Genomic DNA, 15630 nt, shown 5'->3' with positions numbered 1-15630 from the left:
TTTCTCTCTGTCTCTCTCTCTCACTGTCTGTAACTGTCAAATAAATAAATTTTTAAAAAATGAAAAAAAAACTCTCCTTTTGTTTAAAGCTAAGATTCAATTTGTTCATTAAAAGCATCATAGTAATATTCCATTTAATTTATATATTTTAATCATACCATGATAGTTTTATTTGATTACATTTATATAGTTTTCTAGACTTATAAAGGATGATAGTATCCCAGTACAATACGATTGATTTCATGATCATAACCTTTCCAAAGCATATTTTTCCATGGTGGGCTTGCTAGAAGGCTGTTTCTTTCCTACAACAAAGCTGAATATATGGCCAGTCTGCAGTGCATATCTTCCTTTGCCTTTCTTTTTCAGAAAGTACAATATTCTCTTTTATTCCCTAAAACTGGAGTGAGACAGATTTGTGGATTCTGCAAGATTTAGGGTTGGAAAGAGCTTTAACCTTCATTCATTTTCCATGTATTTTCTGCCTTTCTTCACGCATGACTTTCCTCTGTAACATTTTGACTAAGTGATTAAACCTCTAAAGGGTTGAATGTCCTGGTATGGGAGAACTAACTACCTCTAGGAACAGCTCATTCCACTTTTGGACAGTTCTGAATCCCATAAAATCCTCTTATAGAGCCAGAAACGTGGCACTCCACCACTAATTCTGGTTTCATTCTCTTGTGTGTGTGGTTTCCTTCAATTCACAAATATTTATTGAATATTTTGCTTGTGTGAGACACTGTGCTGGGCACTGAGGGGACAGATACAATGAAGATGTGAATAAATGACTTTGGGAAGCAAATAAAATCCCTTTTTCTGAAGAAAATCCTTCAAACAATCTAAGTCCCAAGAGACCTGTCTCCCAGCAGATACAAACATATAGTTCCTCTCATAAAATGAGTCCACATCCTACTGACCTGAACATTCTTGTGAATGAGCTCCAGTCTTCTGATGTCATTCTTAAAGTATGTGCCTGGAAACACCAAACCAGAGCCCAATTGCATTCTCACTCTTTCTATGAAAGTTCTAAAAGCCTAAGATAAAATCAGGTTTCCTGGCAACCATATCACATTAAGGACTTGTTGATATTGGTGCTAACTAAAATCTGTAAGTATTTTTCCATCAAACATGTCCAGCTTCCGTGAACTAAATTTGTGCAGAGAAGTTTCACACTCAAATTCAGCATCTCTGACTTCTCCCTATTAAATTTCATCTTGGTCAATTCAAACTGTCATGATCTCTTTGAATGATGGGCCAATTTGGTAAAATACCTTCTATATTTGTATTCAGGTCATTGTAAAATTCAGCTTTTACCAGTTCTGCCGTCCTTGACCTTTCATTCTAACCTCTTTTGTGTCAACAATTATCATTGTTGTTTATATTCTTGTAACTAGAATTAGAATAGATGAGAAAAAAAGGAGATGAAGAAAAGGATACAGTTAAATGCTTGCCCCTGAGATGTCTCTACTTTAGTTAAGGAATTAGATAGCAATGCACTATAATATGCCTCATTTAAGATACCAGGGCACTTCAAGATGATTGTGGAAAATTGGAAAGGAAAGATGTCATTTTGGTGCAAAAAAAAAACTTGAAATCTGTGCATAGCCTTAGTGCAGATTTTCCACAAAAATTTTGAAGACCCCTTGTGTGTGTGGATTTCAAAATGTTTGTGCACCAAAATAAACTTATCTTTTAATTCCATTTTCTATGGACTTTTTGAAGTACCCCTATAATGGAATGGTATTGATTTGCAGATCAAGAAAATAAAGCTCATTCCTTTATTGCTCAGAATCAAATGTTTGGTTGTATGACAAAAGCTCTAATTACTCTAGGAGTAGGGAGTAGAAATCAAAATGGTCTGAAAGAGTCAGAAGAAGATGCACAAGTAACCAAGGCTGCCAGGCTTCAGCCATCTAGTTGTCTTAAGTCAGGTCTGAAAAAAATCATGATTGGCCAGCTCTTTCCATTTTACTTTAAACAAAAGTTCCTAATCACCATTTTCTCATCCTAAGCCAAAAGAGTGAGATGCATGCCTGTAATACAAAATGCACTCATCTTCAAATGAATGTGCTTCAAGACCGTGCTTCTAAAGAACCAGCATCAAAGTAGCTCCTAACTCTGTCTCCTCTCTGATGAGAACACTATATCCTACCCCAATCTCTACTCAAAGTTGCATGCATATTTTATCTTTTAAATATATGCTTGGTTACCAGAAGCCACACAAATAGATATATACCTACTAGAAAAATAGCAGATAAAATTAAAGTCAATAAAGTGTATTGCCCCACAAAAACACACACTTTTTTAATCATGATATATATTTTTTTTTCTGAGAAGTGGCAAAAATAAATGATGGGACCTTTCAACTCTTCCCAAAAGACTTTCAGTTTCCTTCTCCTCCCATCAATGAGGGTTTCAGAGAACTGTTTTTCCCTAAAACAGGGTATCTTTCCAAAAAGATGTTGTACTTGGAGAAAGACTGACATGATCAGAGACTGCCCCCTGCCTTCCTACACAGCACACAGGCTTCCACGGCTTTGATTTTCATTAAAAATAATCCCACCAACTTTTAAAAAACTCCATGCATAATGAGCTATCTATATCTAAGGTAGTTTCCCCATTCAATGACCCTGCAGTATGTAATTGTATTAAATGCCATAGCATTTATCTAAAGAATTCCATGTTTCAATGATGGGCATTATGGATCTGATGTTGGGTTTTTTTTCCATTAAGCAAAAGGCAAAAGTAGGAAATAATGAAAATATAATTTGATAAAATTATATCAAGTTATATCATGACCAACAAGAAATCTCTGGCTATCAGGATTTGCTTTAAAACAGCAACAGAAAATATAGGTAGAAGGATTAACTAAATGTTTTGCATTTATGTCAGGTGGTCATCAAGAAAAAAATCTCCAGTTATATTGTGTACTTCCTTTTGACTTGTAAAAAACCTGCCTTGGACTATTTTGCTAGAATCATGTCACTCACCTTTAAATCTCAGTCTATAGTATTTTGGGGATGGGTTAAAATGGGTAACTGTTGAAGAGGGGAAAAAAATGAGTAGAGAAGTAAACCTTTTCCAGTTGGTTTCTATCTATTATTTATGAGAAAGCATCCAAAGTTTCCAAAGATAAGGAACTTTTCTTCTACTTTCTAACAATCATCTTTCATTCCTTCATGAATTTCTAAGTCAATAGCTTTGAAAAGGTACATAGGTATTTGAGGTAGGAGGCAATCCCCGGGTGAAGAGTGATAAAAGTATGTCCATCTTCATAGAAACCGGGTCGAGGATTTCGAAACTGTTCCTGGGGGCACGGATTTTCATGAAATCCGAGCAGTTCACTGAGAGTGACTTCTCTTGTCCAGACACAACTTCCATAGATCCGAGGGGGGAGGGGGAAGCAGGGCAAACCCTCTGCTGATTCCCCAGACCTTTTTAGGCAGGAGGTTTGCGAAAACCTCTCTGGCTACGACAACGCGCGCCGGCACGTACTTGTTGAGAGTTTGCTATCCCAGTTTTCAGGCGCGCCTTAAGTTTCTCCTTTTTACACTATATTCTCCGGGTTGCTGTTGCTGAGACCTTCGAAACCCGTCGGACCCTCTCGCGCTCAGTCAAGCGCAGCCTAGAGAACCCAAAGAGGCAGTGCGCGTGGGAAACGCCAGGAAAGTGGAACCAGCGCTCTCGGCAGAATCCGGCACTGCAAGCCCGGCTGCCGCCCGCTCCTGTTCAATCTGATCGACTCCGGGCTGCTCGGCGAGCGCCACTCAAAGGCGAACTTGTCTGCCTGTGTCTCCCCGAACTCCGAAGCCCAGGAGCGCTTCACCACGCTGCCTGGCTGGCTAACTTTCTGCTGCACTCAGAACCTTCTGGAGCACGGAGTACACTTCACCCCTGGTCCCTCTCAGCATTTTTGCCTTTCCCAGGAAGAAGGGAAAAACAGCCTAAAGATCGAGATATGTTATAGATATTCCAAACATTTATGGTATTGATAACGTTTATGATTATGTGTAGTAATTATTATTATCAGCACTATCACTGTCATCCTCATAATTGTGGTATTGTGTTCAGTCTCCCCAAACCGGTTCTCCCCCGAGCGGCTAAGGTTTCAGAGGACGCTGTCTTCTGCTCTGGGTTTGGCAGAGCCAATTTTGCTTTAGCGAATATATTGCAGGGTCTTACATTTACATTTTTTTTGAAGGAACACAAATATCTCAGGCTCCGAAAAAAAAAGAAAAAGAAAAGAAATATAAGTCCCGCCAGATGAGGCAGAATAAGCAGTCCAGATTCATGGGGGTGGGGGCTTTTAAAGATGAGTGCTTAATTATTCAAAGAGAAGACCTACGTTTTCCCTTCATATTTCCAAATTACTCTTCGCCACCAAAGCAGTTCTAAAGATGTGAGCGTTGTGCACTCGGTGGACTTGGCAGCGCTGTCGCTGCCACCTGTGCGGCATCCTGCAGTAGCATTCAACAGATGCCTCAAGAAAACTGCGATGGGTTATTGCTTACGAAACAGAACTTGGGTGTGGACAGTACGTTCACTGCCAAATTAAATTTCAAAGCCTTGTAAAGTGTCTGAATTCAGAAGATGGAAGGATTCGGGATTCCCAAATGCCCCTCTACAGACCGCAGAGTTCTTTTTACCAATCTGGAAATGGAGGCAAAGAAGAGAAATGACCGATTCTAGGGCACTCTGGTATAGAGCCGACCCTTCTCATTCTTTCCACCTCATCCTGCATCCCTAACTTTGGGCTTCTGGTGCAAACTTAGTCCCTGAAGCAGCGGGCCCACTCCCTTGCCTTCGGCGTTCTGCCAGGTTACCTCCTCCGAGCCGCTGCACCACCTTCTGGTAACCTCATCTATATATATAATCGCTACTCTACTCTCCGAACCCAAGTAGCTGAGACCAAGATCTCATGCTTTTGTTCAGCTGCCTTGCACCGGCAGGGAGCCAGTCCGCACTTGCACCCGCGGTCCTCCCTGCTGTGGGGTGGAACCTCGGTGGAGACCCGAGATCTGTCCTCCCTCTTCTATTCCCTCTTAGGCGAAATCTACTCTGCCCTTCTCGGTTGGGAGCATCTCCACTATAAACTTGGTCTTGGTGCCTCAGAGGCATCTTGGCCAAGGTGGCCTGATCATTTCTGCGCTACAGCTGGCACACCGGAGGCACCTGCCAGGTGGCGCCTGGGAGCCTGTGAAGAGCTCTGTTGTCTGGGTTGCAGCTTAGCATCCCGGCAGTAGCCAAAGGAAGCTATCGTGGCTCACCTCTTTCCTTGCTGCCTTAACCGTGGCTTGACTGTGTCTTGACAGCCCTCACGGCAGCTGTGCAGTCACCTGACTGTGGGCCTCAGGGCTCTGTACAGGACAGATAGATTCAGTCCCCTCAGAAACCCAAAGGAACTACCCTCAAGGTGTCTTTCTGAGCGTTTAAGCGGGGCTTGTGGGGTCAAGAAGGGAATCAAACTGTGCCTTCTAGGAGATGACAAAGGCCAAAGGCTTTCCTTTCTCCTTTTGCATTTGGGCTTGGGGGCAAGGCTGGGGAAGCAGACCTGATAACAGGGTTGTGGCCTTTGCACACTAGATATGTGTGATCCTGTGACTGCCTCAGTTGCTACAGGTGGAGAAAGGCGCAGGAGACTAGCAGAGACCCTCGAGTTTCAAAGCATGGTGAAATTTGCAAGACTTAGGAATCATGTGTTTCGAACTGGAATGTACAGGTGTGTGTGTGTGTGTGTGTGTGGAGAGAGAGAAAGAGACAGATGTTCTTTGAATATTTGAGGGTACAATCTTGAATAAACCTTCCCATTCCCAACATCCCGTTCCGTGGTTGACCCAGGTTGCCCCCAGTCTCCAGGCCTCATGAATCAAGTTAATCGCGATCCCCATCACCATCCCTCAAAGAGGTCTCGCGCCCCCTTTCAGTTGGCTCCAGATGCACTGAGAGACCGGTCCAAACAGGCCCGGGGCAGCGTAACACTGAGCGCTGATTGGTCGATCTTGGCTCCTCCCCTCAACCCGCATTTGGCCCTAGAGCGCTGTGCAGCTCCACCAGCGCAGGGTAGGCGCTCTGGTGCTCGCGAGGACGCTTCCTTCCTCGGGTGCACTGATCTTCCCGATCCTGCCTTTGGAGATGCCAGATTGCTAACCTTGGCTACTCCATTGGCCTGTCTGCCTCTTACCTGCCGATTACATATGAACTTTTCCTCCTTCTTTCTGCACACCATTGTCGGAGTCGTCGAGATCGTCGTGGTGCTCGTGTGATGGTCTTCGTCCGTTTAGCGTAGTGTAGTTAGTTAGGGGCCATCGAAGAAGAAAGAAGACGCGATTAGTGCAGAGATGCTGGAGGTTGTCAGTTACTAAGCTGGAGTGAGATAGTGGAACTAGAGGAGCCAAACCCAGCCGGGGGCGCAGGGTCGCCCAAGGAGGTTGACTCGCCGGCGCTTCCCATCGCGCCGAGCTCCCTCCGTCCCTTTCTCTGCCTCCGCCAAGGCGCGAGGTTGCGGCGCGCAGCGCAGCGCAGCGCACCGACTGCCGCGGGCTCCGCTGGGCGATTGCAGCCGGGTCCGTTTCTCGTCTAGCTGCCGCCGCGGCGACCGCTGCCTGGTCTTCCTCCCGGACGCTAGTGGTAAGTCGGAGCCCCGGGCTGCATTACTAGCCAAGACCTTAATGATTTAGGCCAGGGATGGAGTGGGGAGCGGGGACAAGTCCCGGATGGTTGCAGCCTGCAGGACCGCACTGACCGGGGCGAGGGTGAAGGGGGTGGGGAGGGACTCCGAACGCGCAGATCGCGGGGAGACTGGGGTCTCTAGAAGGAGAGAAGAGCTTAGGTTTCACGGGAGGCGAACCCGAGCCTCCAAGGAGATTGGGAGCTGGGACTCGAGATTGAAGTCTGGATGGAGGCAGGGTCTGGAGAACCCAGCGCCTAGGAAGCGGAGAGAGTAGCGGTGGCGGAGGTGGGGGCCTCAAGAAGTGAGGGAGGGGCAGAGAGAGGAGGGAGACCGAAAGCGGGTGTCGCTGGGCAAAGGGTTGGGCTGCGGAAGGTGCAGCTGGGTTGGGGTACACACTACGTTCTTAAGCAATTGGATTGCGGGCAAGTGGAACAGGAAGTAGGGCTTGGGACAGTGGGAGCAAGGTGGTGGTGGTGGGGGAGGATCCTTTTTTATATTCTCATTGATAATCGACCCTGATTTTCGGCGGGTCTCAGTGAGCACCCGTTACCCTGGGGAGATAGATACTGCGGATCTGTGTCTTGTGTTAACAGCTGTTGGCTGAATGTGAACAGTGCTGCTGCTGATGGTCACGTAAGTTTAAAAGGAGAGTATAAATAAGGCATCCAAGCAGCCTTTTTATTATTAGCTTACCTAAGTCATTTGGTGACAGTTTTGTGTTTTGAAAAGGATTACGGAAAAGTCTCCAGCGCTGCCTCTTATTCCAGTCCCGTTATTCAGGTTAACCTGACAAGCAGTCTTAACAGCGTCCATCGGAATTGCTAAACGTGAGAACAGGTTGCCGTTCCTGATGCCACATAAAGTTCGTCATTGAAAAACCTGTCTTTGTGTCTGCTTCTTTTCTGCGCCGTGCCCTTTGCCCTTTGCTTACTGTTGGTAGTATGCGACCTGAGGTGACAAGCACTTTGCATCGTGTTCTAGACCCCTTTATTTTAGGCGACAGCGCTCCCCAACTCAAATTCAGCTTGCGACATCCGGCAGTTAGAAGAGATCTAATTTGGTCGAGAATCACTGCCAGTACAGGATAGTTTCTTCATTAATATTTACCAGTACAAGTCCCATCCAAGGAAGCCTCCTATTGCTGAGCCTCTTAAGTGCATATGCCCCTTACCACATACCTTTTAGACAGGCTAACCCAGGGAGACTCTCCAGGGAGGAATAGAACTGGACTAAAATGACTGGGCTGGTGGGGGAGACGGTGAGCAGTGAGTAATCTCTGAGCTCCTCGAGTGGCCAACAATTGTGTCCTCACATACACAGTGGTGCAAAAAGACATTTGGGTTCCAGAGTTTCAATTTTTCATTATGAAATTTTCCTATATGTCATCACCCATTCTGACAAATGAAAATATGAATGCAGTAGAAATCGTGTTACTGTAGTTCACTACGTGTATGTAGACCATGAAAAAGGCCAACCCACACATCCCACAGAAAATTATTTCTACCATGATCATTGTGCCGCTTTTGCAGTATTTAAATCACACGGAATATTGTCCTTTCAGAAGAGTATAATTGCCTTGGCACCTTGCTGTTTAGGAATCATCTACAGAACTCCATCTCCCACTCCAATCCCCTCCCTCGGCCCCATGGGAATTCATTTTTCCTGTATCGGAGGGAAGTAGGTTATAAGATATTTAATTACGTTTTTCACTCTATAAATATGTTCTTCTGATCCTCCTGGGGAGGGAAGGAAATATGTATTTCATCCAAATGATTTCTTTCCTAATAGCTTCTATCTACGGCAACAAGCCCAATGTGAGTCCTGACATCAGAAGGTGGATAAGGCTTGTGGTTGCAATGTCAAGGTAGGATTTGGGATGCTTAAACCAACACTCACAGTGATTTTCTATCTGCATAATCCAGAAAGGTTATTAACCCTTCCCATAGTTTCTTGAGATTTATCTCCATCTAAAATTGTCATGGATCATATGATAACTTTTTCAGATACATAACAGGCTTTGGTATAGTATGAATTCATGGGAAGAAAGGTGAGAGTTGATATTTTTGCAAGGCGTGGATCCAGGATATATATATATATATACACACACACACACACACACAGAGAGATATATATCCATATATATATATATATAATTGTGTCTGTGTGTGATTTCACATAGACTTCATAGCAAGCCTATGAATGGGGAAGATGCTATTTCCCATTTTATTGGTACCATTGGATTTTCCCTCTCCATTTCTCCAGATATTCTCATACATTAATTTAAGGCAAGGCAATAAGAAATTTATGTGCTTTCAAGGCCACTTGGTAAGAACATTTATGTTTTTAGCAATAAAGTAAAATCTAAAAAGCTTAATATTTTTAATGTTATGTAGAATTTTAAGGTCTTAAAGAACAAGGCTGTCTCGCCCACTGCAGTTTATATATACTGTAGTACTTTTCTCCTCTGGAAATAAATTCTAAAATTCTATTAGATTTGTAGAGTTATTGCTATGACTTGGAATTTAATTATTTAGGAATATTTCTTCATTTTGCTAGTAAATACCTAAATCTGAATAATAATCTGAAGCGTGAGTCAACCTCAATTATTTTACTGTTCCATTTATTTCTTTCAAGTCGAAGTCATTCCTCTCCAACTATTGGAAACAGAAACATGAAAACAAGATTTTCGGGAGAGATTATCAGTAACCAACATTAAGTATCCTCAGCTGCTCCTAGTAAATTGTTCAAGGCTTGAGATTGAAGAAAGCTGCAGTTTGCGGAGACCACTGGAAAATAATTAAGTCCCAGGTTCTAATGGCTCCTGAAGCTCCAGACTATTTAGCCAGTATCATTAAAGAGCCTCTCACTGTCTCACTTTCATAGTAAAGTGGAGTAACACAGAGAATGAGGATGTATGGCGCTTGGATTGAGATGATTTTGAGTTCAACATCAGGCAAATTTAGCATTGTCCAGTGGAAAAAAAAATGCTAAATTATATCCTACTAATAGGCTGTATAGCTGAGAGCAAACTAGGACAATTGAATCATAAAGTGAGATTACTATTATATAGTAATATAATACAAGGCAGCTTCAAAAAGTTTCTGGAAAAATTGAATTAAAAGATAATTCAAATTTTCCCTGAACATTTTAAATCTCCCACGTATCAAATATTCATATATTAACACCACTTGTTCTGAAATAGACAAGTATTAAGCAGTTTGAAATTTTTTTAATTATTGCACAAATCAATATTATTTATTTGTTACCATTATAGCATACCTATATTTTCTTATCTACATCTTGTACTATTGAACTTCAGAAAGAAACCACTGACCCTCAGCCTAATGAATATTCAGTTGATCTCTTCACCACTGCCATTCTTCAAAATATTTTAAAAGCAATTCTGTAAAATAACCTAGTAATCTCCATTTTAGACAAATAACATTGGAACCAACCAAATGATTACGTTGTGTCATCAATTAGCCAGTCACTAGAAGATTTAATATTAATGCTCACCTCCAGCAACATTTGGCAACCACTTCTGACTGTTAATACACAAATGACATTGAAAGCAGGATTTCAAATAGGATGCATATGAGCCAGAATCTGTTTTTGTCTCCTTTCTTTGCAGCATCTCTACTTCATTTTATCTATTCATTCTTCCTCTCAGCTATGGCTAAGATTGTGCCATCTGCAGTTTCCTGTGATAGTTACTCATTAGAGCATTGCACACATAGTTGGCTTTTGATATAGTCAGTCTTGTTAACTAGGGTTAACTTTATTCATAGATGACTACTTACATGATAGAATTTGAGAAGTACTAGAAAGAACTCTTGATCCCCTACCAGAACCTTCATGGGATTTCCATGGTACTTGAAATTCTACATTCAAGAATTTTCTTTTTTTTAATCTTAATCATTGTCTCCTTTGAATACAAATACTCACTTGGAGGGGTAACATGTTACTATTAAATAAGCATCACTCTATTGACAGTTTCAAAAAGTCTTCAGAACTGCATTATGTATTTTATCAACCACCAGTCCAATGTGGATATTTAAGTCTAAACAATGGAATAAAATTATAAATTCAGTTCTTTAGTTTCATGGACCATATTTTAGCTTCCTCACTAGCCACATGGGTCTAGTGGCTGCTTAATGGATAGTGCAGATACAGACCATCTCTTTTACTACAGAATGATCCATTCAACAATGAAGTGCTAGCAAGAAGGGACCCTCAGCTTTTTCTTTGAAAATTTTCTTCACTGCATTGCCTTAATCAAAATCTGGGTTTTTATTTTCTTCCCATAGAAGAAGCTTCCCTACTTCCTGACAGATTGTTTGAATGGAGTGAGTTCATTCTTATCTTTTACCCTTCCTTACTTTATAAATCTTGTTACTCCTCCCTGTATGTGAAGACTCAAAGTTATGGTTGAAGATCTCCTTGTTCCATATTTTTTAAACTTCCAAGTCACTGAAATATGTCTCTTTTACTTTTATTCAAGCAATACTTTTTTGAAGTTTACACCATTACAACATTTCTTTCATTTCTCAATTGTCTATGCCTTCATTGAAATTTTGGCCGCCTGGCTGTTTCTTAGTGATCACATTTTAGCTTGCCATTCTCTGTAGACTTCAGTATCTGCAAAGGTTACCAAAAAACAGTCTAGCTTCATAATTCCTGGACAGTTTCTCTTTTTTTGTAAAGATTTATTTTATTTATTTGAAAGAGTTACAGAGAGAGGTGGAGACAGATAGAGAGAGGGAGGGAGGGAGAAAGAGAGAGAGAGAGAAAGTCTTCCATCTGCTAGTTTACTTCCCAAATGGTCACAGTGGCTGGAGCTGAGCTGATCCAAAGCCAGGAGCCAGGACCTTCTTCCGGGTCTCCCATGTGGGTGCAGGGGCCCAAGGACTTGGGCAATCCTCTGCTGCTTTCCCAGGCACATTAGCAGAGAGCTGGATCAGAAGTGAGCAGCAGGGACTCAAACCAGTGCCCATATGGGATGCCAGTGCTTCAGGCTGTGGCTTTAACCCACTGTGCCACAGCATTGGCCTCTGGACATTTTCTTATCTATTGTCTTCAGCTACAAACCAATACCCATTCCTAAAATGCATTAATTTCTAAAATTTAAATTTACATACCTCATCAAGATCCGCATTCCCTTCAAAAATTTCTTTCAGTTATAATGCCCCCTCTTGGCTTCACTTCATATTTTTTCTAGTCTTACTCTTATGTCAGTCCTTTCAGTATTTCTCATCATTATCCAAAATGCACACTTCTTACCTCAATGCCTTTCCACTATCCCCACCTAAAGCTCTTCCTCATTTACGGTTACTGTACTCGGTTTTCTACTTTTGATTGCTGAGCATTGCTGGAGCACACCAGCACTATGCGTTATTGTCTCCAGTCTCAGCTAGGCCCTCAATAGTGCTCAGCAATCCTTTTACAAATCCTTAGTTCCCTCTTTTATATTCCTTGACATGTATTCTGCAGTTGCCCTGCTCTTCTCAATTGCTCTATTCCACTCCCAGTAACCTTACTTGCACACTTCACACTTGACAGAGAAAATTAGAGGCTAAGGAAATGTGTATGTTAAATTTCTCCAATTTCATTCTTCATTCAAGGGTACTCAGTTGCTTCAGTTTGAGTTTGGGTGAACATACAGTCACAACCTATATTGTTGATATGCTTATTTAGAATTCTGGTACCTTTATGTGGCAAATCCAACTTTAGGCCTTTGAGAGAAGAGAAGAGAAAAGATACACCAACCATTATAATTCAGCCAAAAATTTTGGTATGCCAAAGAAAATTTTGGCATGCAAAGAAATACACACCAAGGATTTTTAAGTATTTCCTTAAAGACATTGATATTCATTTTGATCATGAAATGACAACCATTGAGGATTTGGAACAAAACACTTAATGCTTTCACTCCTATTTTTCTGATTCTCTAGTTTTAAACTATGAATGAAAAAATGCTAAGAAAAAATGAAGTGATTTGTAGTTTAGCAAGTTATAGTCTCACTAATACATTTCAAGTTATTTATTAAAATAATCAAATTTTCCTTCAGAGTCATTAAATGTTCTAATTAACCTGTCCCCCATTCCATTCTCAACCATATTCCTCCCTCCAATATCAAATTTAAATGGGCACATGGAAAGAATGTTGAATCATATAGGTGATCAACAATGGCCACTTTATCTACCAAAAATGCCTACACATGTTTGTGTTATTCAGAACTAGGTGACTGTCCAAACAACATATCTTCTGATGAGCAATAAAGGGAGTACATTTCTGATCAAAGGAGTTAAAACTAGAGAAAGCAGAACATAGAAAGTGAGCTCAAGGTAACTTAGGGACAACCTAAACTACCATACAAGGTGATAAGCTAACCCTGGGAAGAACAAAAGTGAGTAGTGAATGTGGCTTTCTAAAGATGATGAATTAGCTTGATGGGGAATAAGGCAGAAAAGATGACCATTCAAAAGTGGATTAGCATTAATGACAGGGTGTTGGGGTGGGCTGCATAAAAAATGAAAAATTAAAACTAGATATCATTGAAGTCCAAAACAATGTCAGCTAATGGCTACACAAGAGGAGCAATGAACAAATTGACTAGGGTTCCCTTTATCATTCCATTTTTATTTTAAAAATGATGTCTTCTTTAAAGTCATTATTAAATGCCTATAAGTAAATGCCACAATGTTCAAATCATTTTTGTAAGTGCATTTTAAACTCAAGATATCTTCCATTTTATCTCAGGAATCAAGACTCACTCAATGCTTTCAAGTACAGTTTCCTATAATTAAATCAAGAAGACCTGCCCAAGTTAGCAAGTAAAGAGAGGAATAAAAGACAGCAATAGTTGCCATTATTTTTTAGGAAATTATGCCCTACACATCTCTAAGATGTTTACATGTATTTCCACATGTAAGCCTCACAACAACCCCATGAAAAGGTATTATTGCTATCCACAGTTTGCAGATGGCAAAAGTGAGCCACACAAAGGTTTAATCTGCTCAAACTAAACAAATAAAACCAAGCTTGAAATCAGGTTGTTCAGACTCCAGAGGCCATGCCATTACAATGTTAGCTCTGTTGCCTCTATTTAGGAGTTGGCTATTTTTTTATCCTACTGTTGCCACTAGTCTTTGGACAGCACAGATTTGCATGTGGATGTGAGGATGTTGTTACTGACAACGTGCGTTAACCACTAATATGTGAATGTAAACTTGCAAAAAATAAGTGGCTCAGAGTGAAACAGAACCTTTTCTTTTTACAATAATTCCCAAATGTCTATGCAGCAAATAAAATTTTTTTAAAAAGAGCTTTAAGAGAGTACTGCAAAACATTTGTGTAAAATGGAATTAAAAGATAAGATTATTTGGGTACAAAATTTTGAAATTCACACATAGTGTTTTCATAATCTTCATTTTATGAACTTTTAAAAATGCCCCTCCTAATGCATACATTTCCAATTTTTTGCACCAAAATAAGCTTATTTTTCAATTCGATTCAATTCAATTTTTCCATGAACTTTTAAAATCCCCTCACATTAGCTCACTTTGATAATGCTAGAGGAAATCAGAAGTTACTATAATGAATTGCTTTTAGTGATAAGATCATGAGTCTACTAAGGGTTTTTATGTTAAACTGTCTAAATTAATGCTTTATGTCTTGGAGGTAGATTGTTTTAGAATTTTTTTTTTTAGCCATTGACTCGCTGAGGTCTAATGGGTCTATGTTTTGTATTTTTCAAATGTAATATTCATCTTAAATAGATTCAGAGAGAATTTGATGACTTTATTCTTGGTAGAAGTAAAACAAGAAAGATCTGCTGTCTTTCTAACAAATGCTTTTTAAAACCTCTAGTTAAGAAAACAGAAATGATCTTCTTTCTTACAGACTTATTTCTCTAGTTCTTTCTTACTACTATGTCTGCTTAAAATAATCACTCTGCAATTATATAATAAATTATGATGTATAATAATATAAGCTGAAAAGATGACTTACTCATTGATACAATGGCTCTTCTCCAAATTATTATTTAAACTAGCAAATGCAGACTCATTAGTTAAATGATTATGACCTTCCTCTCTTTGGATAACTTTGGTCATTGGATAACATCAGATACCTGTTTGTCTAAATTTTTTTCCACTTCTGCCAAAGCTTAGCCAATTTTCTAATTTTTTGTAAGTAAATCTACAAAATTTGCTTAACATATTTATCTATCAAGTTATTCAACTTTAAAATGAACGTAATTAAAAACTTATAAGAATTAAGGCATTTTGGGGGCTGGCGCCGTGGCTTACTTGGTTAATTCTCCGCCTGCAGTGCCGGCATCCCATATGGGCGCCGGATTCTAGTCCCGGTTGCTCCTCTTCCAGTCCAGCTCTCTGCTGTGGCCCGGGACAGCAGTGGAGGATGGCCCAAGTGCTTGGGCCCTGCACCCACGTGGGAGACCAGGAAGAAGCACCTGGCTCCTGACTTCAGATCGGCGCAGCGTGCTGGCCGTAGTGGCCATTTGGGGGGGTGAACCAACGGAAGGAAGACCTTTCTCTCTGTCTCTCTCCCTCACTATCTAACTCTGTCAAATAAAAAAAAAAAAAGGAAAAAAAAAGAATTAAGGCATTTCATCAAGTGTTTGTTAAGGGTCTAGTGTACTTCTGACACAGGATTGTGTGCTAATAAACATATTTTATGATACTTCCCTAAAGCAATTCAAAAGCTTTTTTAAACAGAAGAAGGCAATTAGAGGGAGAAAATATAGTTCTCCAATTTATGGAACAGACAACATCAATTTCTCTCTTTCCTAATCTGTCACTCTGGATGAATGAAGGAGAAATGATCCCTCATATGCTTAACTTGGGCCTCAGTTTCCACAACTCTGAAGTGAGATTATTGTAGTAGGTGTTGTCTCTATAAAGATCCCTTAGAGTTACCTTTTTGTTATAAAAAA

General features: G+C 40.7%; 1 protein-coding gene across 1 annotated transcript in view; it reads left to right on the top strand.

Moving 5' to 3' along the window:
* Window positions 1–6043: 6043 nt before the first annotated feature.
* The window catches only part of HTR2C (5-hydroxytryptamine receptor 2C), a 354866-nt gene continuing 345279 nt past the window's right edge, over window positions 6044–15630 (top strand). Inside the window, exon 1 of the mRNA XM_017350005.3 lies at window positions 6044–6630. The gene's annotated coding sequence lies outside the window, so the exon portion shown is untranslated. The remainder of the gene's footprint in view (window positions 6631–15630) is intronic.

Source organism: Oryctolagus cuniculus, chromosome X, assembly GCF_964237555.1.
Source record: "Oryctolagus cuniculus chromosome X, mOryCun1.1, whole genome shotgun sequence".
Taxonomy (NCBI): Eukaryota; Metazoa; Chordata; class Mammalia; order Lagomorpha; family Leporidae; genus Oryctolagus; species Oryctolagus cuniculus.
This window is presented reverse-complemented; position numbering and strand designations above follow the sequence as displayed.